The following is a 21,393-nucleotide window of genomic DNA, read 5'->3' as shown; positions in this document are numbered from 1 at the left end:
AAATTACTGAGCCAAATTATTTTTCCACCCATCACACGCAGCTGTTTGTAAAGAATAATGTTTGTGAACATATCCCTGAAACGTCTTTATAAATGCAACGTTGTTTTACGGTTATGTTGATATATATATATATATATATATACATACATATGTATATATGTAGGGTGAATATACTGATTCTGGCTCACTTTTCCCCATGTAAATGAATGGGGGATTTTCAGCGATTCATTTTTTCCCTAAAAATAAACTCCCTTTTTATCCCAAGGTATATTTATTTGTCTCCCCTTTTAACCTGGGGATAGTTTTTTTCAAATAACCCATGCAATAAGATAAAGCTTTGTTCAAGTACTAAAGTGGTAATGTGATTTGTTAAAGGTGATTCGAAAGAAATATCTGAAACGTCTAAGCCTCGGGACACTCTTTATCAAATAACCGATGCATATTGTTTAGCTCACTCATTGAACCTATAAAGATTTGTTCATTCTCAAATTCCTTCAATAGTTTAATTTTCTTTGCACAATAATCCCCATCTAAAATATTGAAAAACAAAACATTGGAATCTTTATATTTTCTAAGATTCCCCTTTTGTGCCATTACGAAATGATAAACTTCTCTTAATGCTCTTGTTTGACCACCTCCTGAGCCACATATCATTTTAAGATTATAGTAAATTGTTTTTTCATTGTTCAATTGATATCCATCAAAGTTTTCAGTCCATTCAAGGATATTCATTTTTTTCTTTACATGCTCCAACTTACTACTTTATAAATTGATTCGCTTATTTGTTTTATTTACCTTTGTTTTAGTTATTTTTTAAATAAGACTAATTTGATATTTTTCACATTCATTATGTTTTCCATTTATATACCAAGACTGAGATTTTCTCCACTCTTTAGTTTGATTAATACTTGGTTTGACCATTTATATATTGCGAAAAAACACGGCGGTAGCCCTTAAAAAACCCTAACCCATCTTCCCATCGTTAAAACACAATCTATTTTATACATTCTATCATACAATATCCATATGGAACACAATCTATTCCATTATCTAAAATAAATCTCTTATCATCAAAGGCTCCAAATGCCTTTTTATTTACTTCTTCACTTTATATGTTATGTTTATAAATTCTTATTGTATTCATTTTCCTATATTCTTCTTTCTTATTCATCAAACAATTATAATCATTTCTAAAAGTTATTGATTTCTTTATTACATATTTCTTTATTCCCTTTAACCTTTTATCAATCTGATCACCATCTTTATAAGCATATGCCTTTGCTCTCAATCCAATAAACTCACTCATTACTTTTCCACCCAACTCATCCTTAAACTTACCAATAACCTTTTCATTCTTTTTGGAAAATAACTCACTCTTCTTGCTGAAATTACTTGTATCATATACTCCAATATTTTCCCTCATATCTTTATAAACATCATCAGTTTTTATATCTAGGATAAAACTATCAGTGTCCATATACAACAATGAAACATTTTCACCATACTCTTTCTTTAAGTCATTATACAAATAATCATACATCAATATCTTTGATAAATCAAGAACTGCTGTTCCAATATAAATTGGTTTATCCATTACAATACTTTCCTTTTTCATATGAATTGCAGAAAAGTTCTCTGAAAAAACCTCTTCTCTCTCAAAACTTGGTTTATTTATCAATCTCGAAGCTTCTTTCCAAGATGTTGCGAATCTAATGTTTTGCCTGTTTCTAACATTTTCCAGAGTCTTTCCAAATACAGCATTATTCATTAATTTATAAAAGTCCCCTTCAAATTTTACTTTTGTATTTGCTCTCATATCTGTATTGAATTGAATATACTTTTTCACCCAAGGACTTTGTTTAAATTTTAAAACTCTATGAATTTTAGCTATTCTCAATCCTTCTCTCAAAAACTGTTTTAAGCTTCTCTGATGCAAAACATATCCCTCTTTATCATAGAATGTTGTTAATAACTTTTCTGTTGATTTGCCTTTAATATTAAAACTTTTATGATAATCACTGAACCATTCTTTCTTTGGGGTTTCTTTCTCACATGCAAAAGGAAGGTCTTTATGCTTATTATGAAGATCACTCGGGTACCTCAAATCAACTTCAAAATAATAACCTTCTTCTTCGTCATTCAATTCCTCTTGAGAAGAAATAACAATATTCATCAAAGCCTTTTCATAATCCTTTTCTTCCACCCACTCTAATTTACCATAAGGCAGAGATTGAGACATTGCCCATCCATACAAATTATTAGCATCAAAATACATCAAATAATTACTATCTTTTTCACTATCATAATTTGGAAGATATTTATTATTTGCTTTAGCATATCTTTTTGAACATACTTGTGATATTCCACCTCTCTTGGACTTCTCAATCATCAAAAGCATATCAACATCACTGATTAAATCTATATCTTGTTTTGTCATTTTCAACATTGCACTCCAAGCTAAACCAGGAGCTGTGAAATAGTGGGCAGGATCTAATCCATAACAATTTTTATTATGACAGAGTGATCTAAAAGCTTCAAACACATCAGCTAACAATAAAACATCTGTTTTAAGATATAAATCATGATATTCTCCAAGGTTCTTTATCTTAAATATTTTCCATATTTCTTGTGTGTGTTTATATTCCTTATCACTTATCTCTTCTTCATAAAGGTTATTATAGAAACTTTCTTTTGAAGGACGTTGTGTTTCTTTAAATCTCATAAATGAATCCATATAATCATAAGGATAAATTCCCTTACTTGTAAGAATTTTCTCTTTACTTTGAATTTCATTCCTTGTTTGAATTTCCTCTCTCGTGAGAATTCCTTCTTTTATCAGAATTTCATCGTTAATCAGAATTTCCTCTTTAGTTAGAATTTTCTTTATAATTACAATTTCATCTTCAGTTAGAATTTCTTCATTAATTTCCTAATTAATTAGAATTTCCTCTTTACTTTGAATTCTCTCTTTAATCTGAATTTCCTCTTTAGTTAGAATTTCCTCTTTTGGAAAGAATGAATTAAGATTTGGAAAAGAGTCCGTGGAGCTTAGATTTGATGCGAGGTCGGCTGGTGGTGTTCCCATAAACTTGTAAGAATCGAGAAACCTAATACGAGTTAAAGGTTTTGTGAATATCATTTTTGTAAATGAAATATACTTTTGACTTGTGTTTGTTATGGCAGAAATATTCCCTGGTGTTTTTGAAAGTTCATTTATAAATTGATGTGTATCATAGTTGGCGCTGTTGTGAAGAAAGACTGGAATAAAAGAAGGTAATTTATAATTAAGATTACAACAGGAATGAGTGGGACCTCTATATTTACCAGTAAGATGACAATGATCCCTAACTTTAGACTCCTTAATTTCCCCCTCACAAATATGACAGATATTGTTCCTTCTAAATTCTAATTTTTCTTCTTTGGTTAATTTCATCGGTTCATTTGTTTCTTTCATTAATTTAGTGAGTCTTATACAATCCTTTTCTCATCGTTTTACAAACTCTTGTGAAGCTTTTTTCCCACGATAATGTTCAAGTTTGTTATACTTTTCTCCAACAGATGATTTGATATAATAACAGAAACCAAAAGGAATATGTTTTTGATATTTATTTGTATACGATTCTTTTGGATTAGGAGAAGCAGTATTTGTCTTTTTAAGGATACATTCAAAATCAGCGTATATCACAAATGGGTGCATGATAGATTTATTATAATCTTCAAAAGAAATCTTTTCACCAGGTTTAGACATTGTAATTACAGCTGATTTATGATTACTACAATATTTTGAATGTTGTTCTAATCGTTCTTTTGTATGAAATGAATTAAGACATCGCTTACAAGGATATATTTTGTTTGCTGTTCTGAATACCTGAGAAGAGATTAATCCTGATAAATTATTGATGTATGTGTAATGTGAATTCTTTCCAACACTAAAATATAAAAGATCAATGTGTGTTTCTTCATTTTTATCATTGTTTGAAATTTTTAATATTTGAACTTTGTTTGTATCCATTAATCCATATACATTAATAGAAAGATTATTCTTTTTCTCAAATTTAGGAATATCTGTTAGTGGCATTGGGAATTTAAAATCTTTAATGTTCAAGGTATTATCATATTTCATATATTGTTTTACTCTTTCTGAATTACATTTTGGTGGATGTAAGTGAGAAAGAACAGACCAGAGAAAACATTTATTGTCATTATTCTTAATATTAACAACTGCCTTCTTTCGTTTTATTTCTTTTGGTAATTCAATATAAGAAGCTTTAAGAGGGTTTGATTTTAGAATGTGTATATCTAAAAAGATGATTTTTTTAAATATTGAATCCACTTCCTACCACTGTATTATCAACATCCTCCTCTTGTCTTGATAGTTCTTCATAAACCCCACTATTCAAAAAATCTTGAAATGATGTTATAAAATGAAGATCTGTTCTCATTTCAGGAGTTTGTTCTTCATCTTTTCTTTTCATATTCATTTTCACTCCCATATAAAACTTTAAAGTTTTCATTTCTTTTAATGTCTTTTTAATAACTTTTTCAACATCAGGTTTCACTATTTCAATTGATTCAGCTATTGATGATGGACCGGGTTCTCCAAATTGAAAAATCCTTATTTTTATATGCCCTTTAAATGCCCCATCAGTGTTTTCAATATAATAGTCTCCCTTTACTTTAAACTCATTTTTCTTGTGTTTTTGTGATTGAAGATGTCTATTATAACTTCTCTTCAAAACATCCTTTGAACAGATATCACAATGTTTTCTTTCCAACTCAAGAGGAGATATTTTATGAAATAGATTAAATGTGTGTTTGTTGGTTCGGAGGTGTTTTCTATAATGTTTATATTTGTGATTACAAACATCACAGTATGTTGTATTCACCATATTTATATAATAAATCTTTGCTTAAACTAAAATTTTCTTGATGAAAATTTCGTTTATTTTACAGGTGAATCTGTGCTTAAAACCATTTTATCCTCCAACTTTTTCACTTAATAAATACAATGTTTCAAGACACAAAAGACAAGTTTCAATCAATCTCTTCATTTGTTAAATATACTGAGAAATATGTCAAGGATGTAAAATTGAACAAAGATAAATATAACAACTATTGGATAAAAACAATTATGGTAAATAATATGAGTTCTTCAATTTCCTTCAGTGGAAGGGCTTTTAGTATACCTGGTAGAACATCAATTAAAGTATCTCTAACAAAAGTTTCTCCTCTCCTTCTGGTAATATATTCAAAACTAGAAAAAGCAATGAAACAAGAAAAAGTATCAAAAAACAAAAACCTTATGGATGAAGCTTTAGAAAGAAAAGATAAGACCATCTGTAATATGCAAGGATAAATTTGTATTTTTTTCAACAACCCAAAAGATGTAAATCCTGATGAAATAAAGGATGTTAATATATCAGGTGAAATGACGTTCAAATTTCGTTTGAAATTTCGTTCAATAGTAGTTAACGATCATTTTAAAATTACCTTTAGTATAAAAAATGTTGTCGTTGAATCTGGTAATGAAAAAAAGTATATCGATATCGATGGTAATATTATTAAATATGAGTCAATATTCAACTGAAAGTATAGATGAATTCCAGTTTAAGTAAAGTTTTACTTTATAAATATGCTAGACTTTCCTGATTCTCCATATGACAAATTTGCGAATTGTCCTGCGTGTGAAAGACGGGGATTAAACACAGAGTCAAAAGCCTATAAACAATGTATATTCTGTGATTATCTTCTAATGAATGATCATAAAAAATATAAAAAGGAAAATAATTCTTTTAGATTTACACCAAAAATGAATGACTTTACAAGATTGATTAGAGAAATGAATGTAAAGTATGAGGGTGATAACACACCTTTTGTTACAAGGGAAGAAACTGAACATATTAGAGAAATGTTCAAAGGATTGTTGTTATATATTATTCATGGATGTGATTTTCAGGGAAATATCAACACAAGATATTGTATAAATAAAATAATGGATTATCTTGAAAGTAAACCTGAACTAAGGATAAAATATAGAGTTTCTAAAAAAGCCAATAATAAATTAAATAACCTGTTTTCCAAATATATAAATGATTGATTTTTTACCCATTTGGGAAAATAAGATAAAATTTAACAACCATAAAAATCTCCCAAATTCCTTAAGATGTCTCATAGTTGGTTCAAGTGGATGTGGAAAAACCTGCTTACTTTTAAAGATGCTCCTCACTCCCAACTTTTTAGATTATGATAATTTAATAATTTTCACAAAGTTGAGTTTTCAACCAGAGTATCAACGACTCTCACAAGGTTTTAATGCTGGTCTTCAAAAAGAAGATATAATCGGTTTATTTAAACGCCAAAAAAACCTAAATGATTATAACATTGAAGATATAATTCAACTATTTTGTGATACACAGAGATGTAAAAAGAAATCAAATCCTATAACTTGTATTCTTAGTGATAATACGGATGATATACCGTCTCCCCAAGATTTGGATAAATCAAAAAAGAACCTCGTTATCTTTGATGATTGTGTTAATGAGAGAAACCAAACGGTAATGGACAGCTACTACACAAGAGGGAGACATTCTTCTTGTAATTGTATTTATCTTAGTCAATCATACTTTCAACTTCCTCGTCTTTCCATCAGAAACAATGCTAATACTTTTATTTTATTCAAGTTAAATTGAATAGATATCAATAATTTTTGGCGAGATAATTGTTCTACATTATGTAGTAAAAATAAATTTGAGAATTACATGAAGCACACGACTGAAAAATACAAATATATTGTTGTGAAACAAGATGAGATATGAAGGGATATATTTTTTGTTTTATAAACAATTACATATATAAATGACAACTATTATTGTAAATCTTGTGGGTAAATCTGCTTCTGGAAAAAACTTTCATAAATCAAGGTTCTTGTGTAGTACAAATGAGAATATTGTAAATTTACTTAAAAAACACCCCATGATACGCATTGCATCAACAACAACTAGAGCAATAAGACCTGCAGAAGTAAAAGGTGAAGATTATCACTATATTTTAGTGGAGGAACATATGCGATTGAGGAATGAAGGTCAAATATTTGAGGTTTCTCTTGGTACAACAAAATATTCACATTGTAAGAGTGAGTTAAGGAAACTAAAATCTGGTGGTCTTGGGATATTAGAAACTAATCCAGAAGGAACGAGACAAATTATTAAACATCTGAGCGGAGTGAAGATTTTATGATTCGGTTTTGATGTTGATGAAGAAACTCAATGCAAACGGATGAAAAGCAGAGATGCAAGTATTAGTGAAGAAGAAATTACAACTCGCATTAATGTTAATAAAGAATTTGATGAAATATTTAAAGAAAAGGATTTATTTGAACACATCTACTTGAATGATGAAGAAAAGCAAAATTTCCCTGTTGATCTTTACAATTCATTGAATGATATTTTACAATAAATAAATGGATGCAAAAGAAAGAGCAAGAAGATTTAAGGAATATCAAGAGTTGGTTTCAAAAGTTGTAAAACAACAGGAAGACATAAAGAAGAAACGCAGACAGAAACTAATGGGCGAAGAAGCATTTTAAAGAAAACAAGAGAAATTTTTTAAACCACTTTTAAAAACTTCCCAAGAAAAAATGAAAGATGTTTCCACAGTTCCCACAGTAGAATATACTCCTAAAAAACTTCAAATGTTAAAAGATTTTGATCAAATGACGGAGGAAGAATTAAAGCATTTAGGAGAATTAAAGGTATATGATGATGAAGGTTTATTTCAACAACTGGAAGAGATTAATCGACCCCCTGATTATATTGTGAATGCTCTTCAAAACAATGAATATTCAGCAGATTCAAAAACCAAAGCAGGACTCATTCCAACAGAACAACCAGCAATATTTCATCTTCTTCAAGAAAAGGTATTGATATTTAATGATGAATTAAGGTTCTTGGGTTCTGCTCAACCCCCTGTTAAACTAACTCCGAGATTAATGTTTCTTCTCACAAAAGATGGAAGACAAGCTTCAACTGTGAGGAATGAATCAAAGTATATTGATAAACCATTGGATATGAAAAATAATGACGATAGAGTATATATTGATCTGCTGAACACTCTAAGTTATGGGGTTATTCTTTCTGGTAAAAGTAGTAAAAATGAGAAGGAGAAACACATAATTCAGGCTTTAATTATCCTTGGTTCAGGTATTAGTTTTCTTCCAAATGACCCATCGCAATTGGTTAATAGACTGTTATTGTTGTTAGGTAGTAAGAAGGCTGGAAATAACAATTGTTTTAATGAAGCATCAACCATTTCAGACCAGTTGATGAACATGAAAATAATTAATAAATCTCAATATAAAGACATTTTATCTCATATTAAATAAGATGAGAAGCACAATCCAGAGTTTTAATTTCACAACAAGCGACCACACATCTTCATTCCCATACCCACTACAACTTGACCCAACAAAAGAATATGAGGCATCTTTATTGTCCATGGAAACTTATACTACCTGATTTAATATAACTGATAAAAATGACAAGTTTAGTTGTAATCCCGGAAGTGGATACAAAATGATAACAGTCTCACCCGGAGCATATGAGATTTCTCAAATATCTTCCGAAATTGCTCGTCTTATGAAAGAACAGGGTGATGAACCAAAAATATTGTTATAGACATTCAAAAACATACTTCAAAATCAACGATTAAAGTTAAAAATAACTACAAGGTTGATTTCACAATTCATAATTCATTTTGAGAGTTATTGGGTTTCTCCTCAAAAAAGATTGAAACCAATGGGACTTTTTAGAGTGATAAAGTCATTCAAATATCCTCAGGAATAAATTCGGTGTTAATTCACTCTGATTTGATTGATGGTGCTTATAATGATGGAAAAAAAACAAATACAATATTTTCATTCAGCGCATACTCAACCCCAATTGGTTATAAATTCAATATGGAACCCAAAAATTTGGTTTATCTCCCTGTGTCAGGAAAAACCATACACAGAGTAAATTTTAGGATAACCAACCAAGATAATCATATGATTTCTTTTAATGGAGAAGTTATATCCATCGGAATTCACCGACGTGAAGTTTTCCAATAAATAAATACGATGGTTATTGTGAGGAAACTCGAGTTGGGAAAATATAAAATAATTACAGGGGATGGGATGTTCCTTTCCCCATACTACAAGATTGAAGGTATGCATCTTGGTAGAGGATACTATAAACCTAAGAGACAAAGGGGTGTTGGACATCAATTTAGAGGAGATGGGATAATTGATACTCTCATGGGTATTGGTTCAACTATTCTTAAACATAAAGATCTAATTGGTTCAACTGCTTCTGCTGTGGGAAATGTAGCAGGTGCTGTAAAGAGATTAAAAGATGCCCAGAAGGAATCTCATAAATTACAAGCAATAAAAGAAATTAAGAAAGGCAAAACTCAGTTGTCCCCCCCAAGAACGAATTTGAATACTTGGATCAGGGTTTCAAAAGTTTTAACATCTTTTTTTCCTCAATAAATACAAGTATGGAAGCAATTGATAGTATCTATGATTTGGATGATACTATTATTATCTCAAACTCCACTAAAAAAGAAGATTACTTCAAGGTAAATGCAATAACTGGAACAGACTGGAATACGAATGGTACAAAAAGTTTTGAAATAAATAATCAACAAACCTATTTGAATCTCTCCGAAAGTTTCTTGTTGTGTAAATTTAAATTCACTAAAGCTGGGAATAACACAAACGCTACACTTGTAAATGATTTCTTCTGGAAAATGTTTGATAGTGTGCGTTTGTATATTGGAACACAAGAAGTTGAAGCGGTTGATTATGTCTCTGCTGTATCAGAAATGATGAAATTTACACTCTATACATTCAGTGATAGAATGGGAAAGGGGTCTGTCGAAGGTTTTATTCCTGATATGTCAACGGGAACAAACACAGACCCTGGATATACTCAAAGGAAAGGAGCGTATAATGATGATACAAAAGCAGAAAATAGTTTTACTGTGGCAGTTCCTCTTAAAGGTATATTTGGATTTTGTGATCATGATAAAGTTCTGTATGGTCTTAAAATTAGATTTCAACTACAAAGGAATGATAATGAAAATAGATTGCTTTTTGGTGTTGGTAATGCTTTTGATGATCAGAATAAATTTGTAATTGAGGGAATGAGTTGGTATATCAGTGAATATACTCCTAATCTTAAAACAGAAGAGATGTTGAATAGAAGACTTAACTCAAATAAACCATTCAGTGTATCATACCTCAAAAGAAGATGTCAACACGTTAAACTCAACCAAACTACTTACACGTGGAATTTGGGTGTTCTGGAAGGAAAGCCACGATATCTGTGGATCATTTTTAAAAAGCCAGATGGTGATACTGCGACTGATAAGAATAATGCATTGAGTGATAATGCAAAGGTGAAACAACTTCGCGTTTCTCTAGATGGAACATTTTATCCACGAGATAGATTGGAAATTAATTGGGAAAAAAATGATTTTGCTGAAGCATACAAGTCTTACCAAAAGGTGTGTGAAAGTAATGGAAATAAAGAACCTATTTTGGATATGACAGCCTTTAAAAGTTTGTGTACAATCTCTGCGTTTGACGTGAGCGCTCAAAAGGAAACTATAAAATCTAATCGAGTGGATACTTCCCTATACATTGAAAGAGGAGAGAGTGAAGAAGTTGATACATATTGTTTGCTTTTGGAAGAAACAGAATTACAGATTAATACAGATAATGGTGTGATGATTAGTCTCACATAATTTTTTGTTAAATAAATGAGTGGCAAAGTACCAACTGGGGTATATGTGAATCAAATCAATCTTCATAAACTATCATCTTGTGTTCAAAATCAAAAGCCTTGTACGATTAACGTTAATACAATTCAGAGAAAAGGAGCAGTAAGAATTGATGTTTTGCTCACAAGAGAACAGGTTAAAATCTTGAATGACACTGGCTCACTTAAAATTAAAATGACAAAACCAAAGTTGAAAAAATATTCAATAATAGAGACGAGTGGAGGATTTCTCCCATTTCTAATTCCTTTATTTGCTGGTTTAAGTGCGGTTGGAGCATTGACGGGTGGTATTTCAACAGCGGTGGGAGGCTCATACAGCGGTGGGAGTTATAAAAAAAAAATTATCCAAGCCCGACTGACGCGAATGACTTGGTGAGATTAAGCGATTTATCACAATATATATATATCTTTAAATAAAACGGCCGTGTATTTCAAAGATACAGAAGTGTTGATATTATCTCCAGGTCATACAGAATTCACAGTTCGAATTAAAAAACCAACTGCCAACGAAAGGAAGGCTCAACTCCAGGCTCAAAAATAATTGGAAAGACATAACAAAGAGTTGGAGAGACAAATTAGTGTAAGTGGTGTAATTGTAGATTTTGCTGAAAAACTTGAAGGTCTGCCTGATAAAGCGAGATTGTTAGTTGAAGATATGCTTTTTTCTATAGCACAAGCAGGTGTAAAATTAACGAAAAGAGGTAATGGATTATATCTTTCTAATAAATAAATGAGCATTGATGAGTGGTTGGAAAAATTTGGAAAGAATACAACATCAAATTTACAACTTGTCAAATATTGTAAGAAATTAAAAATTCATAATGTGGTTATTTGTATGAGAGATGAATTAAGAAATGTGCCGAAACATACAAAGAATATTATTATGAATTTAGAAGATAATAATGGGAACGGTTCTCATTGGGTTTGTATTTTTAATAGTCAAGACAAATATTATTTTGATAGTTTTGGTCTTCCACCACCTGTTGAAGTCATAAAATTCTTACAGAATGGTGTTTATCAAACATTTCAAGTCCAAGAATTAAATTCCAAGTGTTGTGATCAATTATGTCTATATGTGTTATTTCAACTCAACAAAAATAAAAAAATTTATGATATTATTTTTAATCGAATATAAATGACTTATGTTGGTAAAGATGGTTCTATCTTTGGTGTATCCCAAGAACTGGATATTGATTTATCAAATTATTACACAAAGGCACAGGCTGAACGACATAAATATAATATAACCAAAAATATTAACATGAAAAATGCTTATAAATAAAAAAATTATCCAAGCCCGACTGACGCGAATGACTTGGTGAGATTAAGCGATTTATCACAATATATATATATCTTTAAATAAAACGGCCGTGTATTTCAAAGATACAGAAGTGTTGATATTATCTCCAGGTCATACAGAATTCACAGTTCGAATTAAAATAAATTTTTATAAAGAAGAGCGTATCGTTTGTATGAGAATAGAACAATGGGGGTATGATATGAATGATTTAGGGTATAATTGGTCATTTAAAATTGACCTCGAAGACCTGGAACAATTAAATCAGTCTCGTAAGGAAAAATATTATCCACTTGGTATCGAGAATGAGTTTTGTGGGGCCACGATTAGTAAACAACAAATAAAAGAATTTAATAATGGTAAATATAATAATGGTTTTGCCCTTGTTTATATCATGAAAACAGGATTATATATAATAAGAGTAGGGTAAGAATACTGATTCTGGCTCACTTTTCCCCATGTAAATGAATGGGGGATTTTCAGCAATGAAATTTTTCTTTTTTTTTCCCTAAAAAATAAATCCCCTTTTTAGACCAAGGTATATTTATTTGTCTCCCCTTTTAACCTAGGGGCTCTCTATTCAAATAACCTATGCAACAAGATAAAGATTTGTTCAAGTAGTAAAGTCGTAATGTGATTTGTTAAAGGTGATTCTAAAGAAATATCTGAAACGTCTAAGCCTCGGGACACTCTTTATCAAATAACTGATGCATATTGTTTACCTCACTCATTGAACCTATAAACATTTGTTCATTCTCAAATTCCTTCAATAGTTGAATTTTCTTTGCACAATAATCCCCATCTAAAATATTGAAAAACAAAACATTTGAATCTTTATATTTTTTAAGATACCCCTTTTGTGCCATTACAAAATGATAAACTTCTCTTAATGCTCTTGTTTGACCACCTCCTGAGCCACATATCATTTTGAGATTATAGTAAATTGTTTTTTCATTGTTCAATTGATAACCATCAAAGTTTTCAGTCCATTCAAGGATATTCATTTTTTTCTTTGCATCCTCTAACTTACTAGTTTTTAAATTGATTCGCTTATTTGTTTTATTTACCTTTGTTTTAGTTATTTTTTCAATAAGACTTATTTGATTTTTTCACATTCATTATGTTTTCCATTTATATACCAAGACTGAGATTTTCTCCACTTTTTAGTTTGATTAATACTTGGTTTGACCATTTATATATTGCGAAAAAACGCGGTAGCCCTTACAAAAACCCTAACCCATCTTCCCATCGTTAAAATACAATCTATTTTATACACTCTATCACACAATATCCATATGGAACACAATCTATTCAATTATCTAAAATAAATCTTATCATCAAAGGCTCCTAATGCCTTTTTATTTACTTCTTCACTATATATATATGTTATGTTTATAACTTCTTATTGTATTCATTTTCCTATATTCTTCTTTCTTATTCATCAAACAATTATAATAATTTCTAAAAGTTATTGATTTCTTTATTACATATTTCTTTATTCCCTTTAACCTCTTATCAATCTGATCACCATACTTATAAGCATATGCCTTTGCTCTCAATCCAATAAACTCACTCATTACTTTTCCACCCAACTCATCCTCAAACTTACCAATAACCTTTTCATTCTTTTTGGAAAATAACTCGCTCTTCTTGCTGAAATTACTTGTATCATACACTCCAATATTTTTCTTCATATCTTTATAAACATCATCAGTTTTTATATCTAGGATCAAACTATCAGTGTCCATATACAACAATGAAACATTTTCACCATACTCTTTCTTTAAGTCATTTTACAAATAATCATACATCAATATCTTTGATAAATCAAGAACTGCTGTTCCAATATAAATTGGTTTATTCATTACAATACTTTCCTTTTCATATGAATTGCAGAAAACTTCTCTGAAAAAACCTCTTCTCTCTCAAAACTTGGTTTATTTATCAATCTCGAAGCTTCTTTCCAAGATGTTGCGAATCTAATGTTTTGCCTGTTTCTAACATTTTCCATAGTCTTTCCAAATACAGCATTATTCATTAATTTATAAAAGTCCCCTTCAAATTTTACTTTTGTATTTGCTCTCATATCTGTATTGAATTGAATATACTTTTTCACCCAAGGACTTTGTTTAAATTTTAAAACTCTATGAATTTTAGCTACTCTCAACCCAGCAGATAAATATTGTCTCAAGTTCCTTTGATGCAAAACATATCCCTCTTTATCATAGAATGTTGTTATTAACTTTTCTGTTGATTTAACTTTAATATTAAAACTTTTATGATAATCACTTAACCATTCTTTCTTTGGGGTTTCTTTCTCACATACAAAAGGAAGATGTTTATGCTTATTATGAAGATCACTCGGGTACCTCAAATCAACTTCAAAATAATAACCTTCTTCTTCGTCATTCATTCCTCTTGAGAAGAAATAACAATATTCATCAAAGCCTTTTCATAATCCTTTTCTTCCACCCACTCTAATTTACCATAAGGCAGAGATTGAGACATTGCCCATCCATACAAATTATTAGCATCAAAATACATCAAATAATTACTATCTTTTTCACTATCATAATTTGGAAGATATTTATTATTTGCTTTAGCATATCTTTTTGAACATACTTGTGATATTCCACCTCTCTTGGACTTCTCAATCATCAAAAGCATATCAACATCACTGATTAAATCTATATCTTGTTTTGTCATTTTCAACATTGCACTCCAAGCTAAACCAGGAGCTGTGAAATAGTGGGCAGGATCTAATCAATAACAATTTTTATTAAGACAGAGTGATCTAAAAGCTTCAAACACATCAGCTAACAATAAAACATCTGTTTTTAGATACAAATCATGATATTCTCCAAGGTTCTTTATCTTAAATATTTTCCATATTTCTTGTGTGTGTTTATATTCCTTATCACTTATCTCTTCTTCATAAAGGTTATTATAGAAACTTTCTTTTGAAGGAAGTTGTGTTTCTTTAAATCTCATAAATGAATCCATATAACCACCAGGATAAATTCCCTTACTTGTAAGAATTTTCTCTTTACTTTGAATTTCATTCCTTGTTTCAATTTCCTCTCGAGTTAGAATTCCCTCTTTAATCAGAATTTCATCTTTAGTTAGAATTTCATTCTTTGTTCGAATTTTCTGTATAATTAGAATTTCATCTTCAGGAAGAATTTCTTCATTAATTTCCTCATTGATTAGAATTTCCTCTTTACTTTGAATTCTCTCTTTAATCTGAATTTCCTCTTTCGTTAGAATTTCCTCTTTTGCAAAGAATGAATTAAGATTTGGAAAACAGTCCGTGGAGCTTAGATTTGATGCGAGGTTGGCTCGTGGTGTTCCCATAAACTTGTAAGAATCAAGAAACCTAATACGAGTTATAGGTTTTGTGAATATCATTTTTGTAAATGATATATACTTTTGACTTGTGTTTGTTATGGCAGAAATATTCCCTGGTGTTTTTGAAAGTTCATTTATAAATAGATGTGTATCATAGTTGGCACTATTGTGAAGAAAGACTGGAATAAAAGAAGGTAATTTATAATTAAGATAACAACAGGAATGAGCAGGACCTCTATATTTACCAGTAAGATGACAATGATCCCTAACTTTAGACTCCTTAATTTCCCCCTCACAAATATGACAGATATTGTTCTTTCTAAATTCTAATTTTTCTTCTTTGGTTAATTTCATCGGTTCATTTGTTTCTTTCATTAATTTAGTGAGTCTTATACAATCCTTTTCTAATCGTTTTACAAACTCTTGTGAAGCTTTTTTTCCACTATAATGTTCAAGTTTGTTATACTTTTCTCCAACAGATGATTTGATATAATAACAGAAACCACAAGGAATATGTTTTTGATGTTTATTTGTATATGATTCTTTTGGATTAGGAGAAGCAGTATTTATCTTTTTAAGGATACACTCAAAATCAGCGTATATCACAAATGGGTGCATGATAGATTTATTATAATCTTCAAAAGAAATCTTTTCACCAGGTTTAGGCATTGTAATTACAGCTGATTTATGATTACTACAATATTTTGAATGTTGTTCTAATCGTTCTTTTGTATGAAATGAATTAAGACATCGCTGACAAGGATATAGCCTATTCTGTTTGCTGTTCTGAATACCTGAGAAGAGATTAATCTTGATAAATTAATGATGTATGTGTAATGTGAATTCTTTCCAACACTAAAATATAAAAGATCAATGTGTGTTTCTTCATTTTTATAGTTGTTTGAAATTTTTAATATTTGAACTTTGTTTGTATCCGTTAATCCATATACATTAATAGAAAGATTATTCTTTTTCTCAAATTTAGGAATATCTGTTAGTGGCATTGGGAATTTAAAATCTTTCATGTCCAAGGTATTCTCATATTTCATATATTGTTTTACTCTTTCTGAATTACATTTTGGTGGATGTAAGTGAGCAAGAACAGACCAGAGAAAACATTTATTATCATTATTCTTAATATTAACAACTGCCTTCTTTCGTTTTATTTCTTTTGGTAATTCAATATAAGAAGAAGCTTTAAGAGGGTTTGATTTTAGAATGTGTATATCTAAAAAGATGATTTTTTTAATATTGAATCCACTTCCGACCACTGTATTATCAACATCCTCCTCTTGTCTTGATAGTTCTTCATAAACCCCACTGTTCAAAAAATCTTGAAATGATGTTATAAAATGAAGATCTGTTCTCATATAAGGAGTTTGTTCTTCATCTTGTCCTTTCATATTCATTTTCACTCCCATATAAAACTTTAAAGTTTTCATTTCTTTTAATGTCTTTTTAATAAATTTTTCAACATCAGGTTTCACTATTTCAATTGATTCAACTATTGATGATGGACCAGGTTCTCCAAATTGAAAAATCCTTTTTTTTATATGCCCTTTAAATGCCCCATCAGTGTTTTCAATATAATAGTCTCCCTTTACTTTAAACTCATTTTTCTTGTGTTTTTGTGATTGAAGATGTCTATTATAACTACTCTTCAAAACATCCTTTGAGCAGATATCACAATGTTTTCTTTCCAACTCAAGAGGAGATATTTTATGAAATAGATTAAATGTGTGTTTGTTGGTTCGGAGGTGTTTTCTATAATGTTTATATTCGTGATTACAAACATCGCAGTACATTGTATTCACCATATTTATATAATAAAACTTTGCTTAAACTAAAATTTTCTTGATGAAAATTTCATTTATTTTACAGGTGAATCTATGCTAAAACTAAAATTTTCTTGATGAAAATTTCGTTTATTTTTCAGGTGAATCTGTGCTTAAACTACAATTTTCTTGATGAAAATTTCGTTTATTTTACAGGTGAATCTGTGCTGAAACTAAAATTTTATTGATGAAAATTTCGTTTATTTTTCAGGTGAATCTGTGCTTAAACTACAATTTTCTTGATGAAAATTTCGTTTATTTTACAGGTGAATCTGTGCTTAAAACCATTTTATCCTCCAACTTTTTCACTTAATAAATACAATGTTTCAAGACACAAAAGACAAGTTTCAATCAACCTCTTCATTTGTTAAAGATACTGAGAAATATGTCAAGGATGTAAAATTGAACAAAGATAAATATAACAACTATTGGATAAAAACAATTATGGTGGATATGATGAGTTCTTCAATTTACTTCAGTGGAAGGGCTTTTAGTATACCTGGAAGAATATCAATTAAGGTATCTCTAACAAAAGTTTCTCCTCTCCTTCTGGCAATATATTCAAAACTAGGAAAAGCAATGAAACAAGAAAAGTTATCAAAAAATAAAAACCTGATGGATGAAGCTTTAGAAAGAAAAGATAAGACCATCTGTAATATGCAAGGAGAAATTTGTATTTTTTTCAACAACCCTAAAGATATAAATCCTGATGAAATAAAGGATGTTAATATATCAGGTGAAATGACATTTCGTTCAATAGTGGTTAAGGATCATTTTAAAATTACCTTTAATATAAAAAATGTAGCAGTTGAATCTGTTAATGAAAAAATGTATGTAGATATCGATGGTAATGTTTTTTCTACTAATTAAATATGAGTCAATATTCAACTGAAGATTTTGAAGATTATGAGAGTGATTATGATACCGAGAGTTTGCATTCAAACGATAGTTATGACACCGAGAGTTTGTGTTCAAACGATAGTTATGAAAGTATCGATGATTCTGAAAGTATTGAAGATGATATCGAAGATGAATTTCAGTTTAAGTAAAGTTTTACTTTATAAATATGAATAGTTTACTCGATTTTGAGCCTCTTGAATTCCATGATTCTCCATATGACAAATTTGAGAATTGTCCTGCGTGTGAAAGATGGGGATTAAACACAGAGTCAAAAGCCTATAAACAATGTATATTCTGTGATTATCTTCTAATTAATGATAATCAAAAATATAAAAAGGAAAATAATTCTTTAGATTTACACCAAAAATGAATTACTTAACAAGATTGATTAGAGAAATGAATGTAAAGTACGAGGGTGATAAGACACCTTTCGTTACAAGGGAAGAAACTGAACATATTAGAGAAATGTTCAAAGGATTGTTGTTATATATTATTCATGGATGTGATTTTCAGGGAAATATCAACACAAGATATTGCATAAATAAAATAATGGATTATCTTGAAATTAAACCTGAACTTAGGATAAAATATAGAGTTTCGAAAAAAGCCAATAATGAATTAAATAACCTGTTTTCCAAATATATAAATGAATGATTTTTTACCCATTTGGGAAAATAAGATAAAATTTGACAACCATAAAAATCTCCCAAATTCATTAGGATGCCTCATAGTTGGTTCAAGTGGATGTGGAAAAACCTGCTTACTTTTAAAGATACTCCTCACTCCCAACTTTTTAGATTATGATAATTTAATAATTTTCACAAAGTCGAGTTTTCAACCAGAGTATCAACTACTCTCACAAGGTTTTAATGCTGGTCTTCAAAAAGAAGATATAATCGGTTGATTTAAACTTCAAAAAAACCTAAATGATTTTAACATTGAAGATTTAATACAACTATTTTGTGATACACAGAGATGTAAAAAGAAATCAAAACCGACAACTTGTATTCTTAGTGATAATACGGATGATATACCGTCTCCCCAAGATTTGGATAAATCCAAAAAGAACCTCGTTATCTTTGATGATTGTGTTAATGAGAGAAACCAAACGGTAATGGACAGCGACTACACAAGAGGGAGACATTCTTCTTGTAATTGTATTTATCTTAGTCAATCGTACTTTCAAGTTCCTCGTCGTTCCATCAGAAACAATGCTAATACTTTTATTTTATTCAAGTTAAATTCAATAGATATAAACAATTTTTGGAGAGACAATTGTTCTACATTATGTAGTAAAAAGGAATTTGGGGATTACATGAAACACACGACTGAAAAATATAAATATATTGTTGTGAAACAAGATGAGATATTAAATGATATTTTTCAATAAATAAATGGATGTGAAAGAAAGAGCAAGAAGATTTAGGGAACATCAAGAGTTGGTTTCAAAAGTTGTAAAACAACAGGCAGACATAAAGAAGAAACGCAGACAAAAACTAACGGGTGAAGAAGCATTTGAAAGAAAACAAGAGAAATTTTTTAAACCACTTTTAAAAACTTCCCAAGAAAAAATTATAGATGTTTCCACAGTTCCCACAATAAAATATACTCCCAGAAAGCTCCAAATGTTAAAATATTTCAGTAAAATGACGGAGGAAGAATTAGAGCATATTGGAGAATTAGAATATGATGATGAAGGATTATTTCAACAACTGGAAGAGATGAATCGATCCCCTGATTATATTGTGAATGCTCTTCAAAACAATGAATATTCAGCGGATTCAAAAACCAAAGCAGGACTCATTCCAACAGAACAACCAGCAATATTTCATCTTGTTCAAGAAAAGGTATTGATATTTAATGATGAATTAAGGTTCTTGAGTTCTGCTCAACCTCCTGTCAAACTAACTCCAAGATTAATGTTTCTTCTCACAAAAGATGGAAGACAAGGTTCAACTGTGAGGGATGAGTCAAAGTATATTGATAAACCATTGGATATGAAAAATATTGATGATAGAGTATATATTGATCTGCTGAACACTCTAAATTATAGGGTTATTCTTTCTGGTAAAAGTAGGAAGAATGAGAAGGAGAAACACATTATTCAGGCTTTAAGTATCCTTGGTTCAGGTGTTAGTTTTCTTCCAAATGACCCATCACAATTAGTTAATAGACTGTTATTGTTGTTAGGCAGTAAGAAGGCTGGAAATAATAATTGTTTTAATGAAGCATCAGCCATTTTAGACCAGTTGATGAACATGAAAATAATTAATAAATATCAATATAAAGACATTTTATCTCATATTAAATAAGATGAGAAGCACAATCCTTAGTTTCAATTTCACAACAAGCGACCACACATCTTCATTCCCATACCCACTACAACTTGACACAACAAAAGAATATGAGGCATCTTTATTGTCCATGGAAACTTATAATACCTTATTTAATATAACCGAGAAACATGACAAGTTTAGTTATAATCCGGGAAGTGGATACAAAACGATAACAGTCTCACCCGGAGCATATGAGATTTCTCAAATATCTTCCGAAATTGCTCGTCTTATGAAAGAACAGGGTGATGAACCAAAAAATATTGTTATAGACATTCAAAAACATGCTTCAAAATCAACGATTAAAGTTAAAAATAACTACAATGTTGATTTCACAATTGATAATTCATTTGGAGAGTTATTGGGTTTCTCCTCAAAAAAGATTGAAACTAATGGGACGTTTTACAGTGATAATGTCATTCAAATATCCTCAGGAATAAATTCGGTGTTAATTCACTGTGATTTGATTGATGGTGCTTATAATGATGGAAAAAAAACAAATACAATATTTTCATTCAGCGCATACTCAACCCCAATTGGTTATAAATTCAATATGGAACCCAAAAATTTGGTTTATCTCCCTGTGTCAGGAAAAACCATACAGAGAGTAAATTTTAGGATAACCGACCAAGATAATCGTGTGATTTCTTTTAATGGAGAAGTTATATCCATCAGAATTCACCTACGTGAAGTTTTCCAATAAATAAATACGATGGTTATTATGAGGAAACACGAGTTGGGAAAATATAAAATAATTACAGGGGATGGGATGTTCCTTTCCCCATACTACAAGGGTGAAGGTATGTATCTTGGTAGAGGATACTATAAACCTAAGAGACAAAGGGGTGTTGGACATCAATTTA

General features: G+C 30.0%; 1 protein-coding gene across 7 annotated transcripts in view; it reads left to right on the top strand.

Moving 5' to 3' along the window:
* LOC147021813 (zinc finger protein 385D-like) overlaps positions 1 to 21,393 on the top strand; it is a 406,813-nt gene that overhangs the window by 300,374 nt on the left and 85,046 nt on the right. The gene's annotated exons all lie outside the window — the stretch shown is intronic.

Source organism: Eptatretus burgeri, chromosome 8, assembly GCF_056783735.1.
Source record: "Eptatretus burgeri isolate ZD-2024b chromosome 8, Ebu_testis_v1, whole genome shotgun sequence".
In the NCBI taxonomy this organism is placed as follows: Eukaryota; Metazoa; Chordata; class Myxini; order Myxiniformes; family Myxinidae; genus Eptatretus; species Eptatretus burgeri.
The sequence above is the reverse complement of the archived record's forward strand: the minus strand, read 5'-3'. Positions and strand labels throughout refer to the sequence as shown.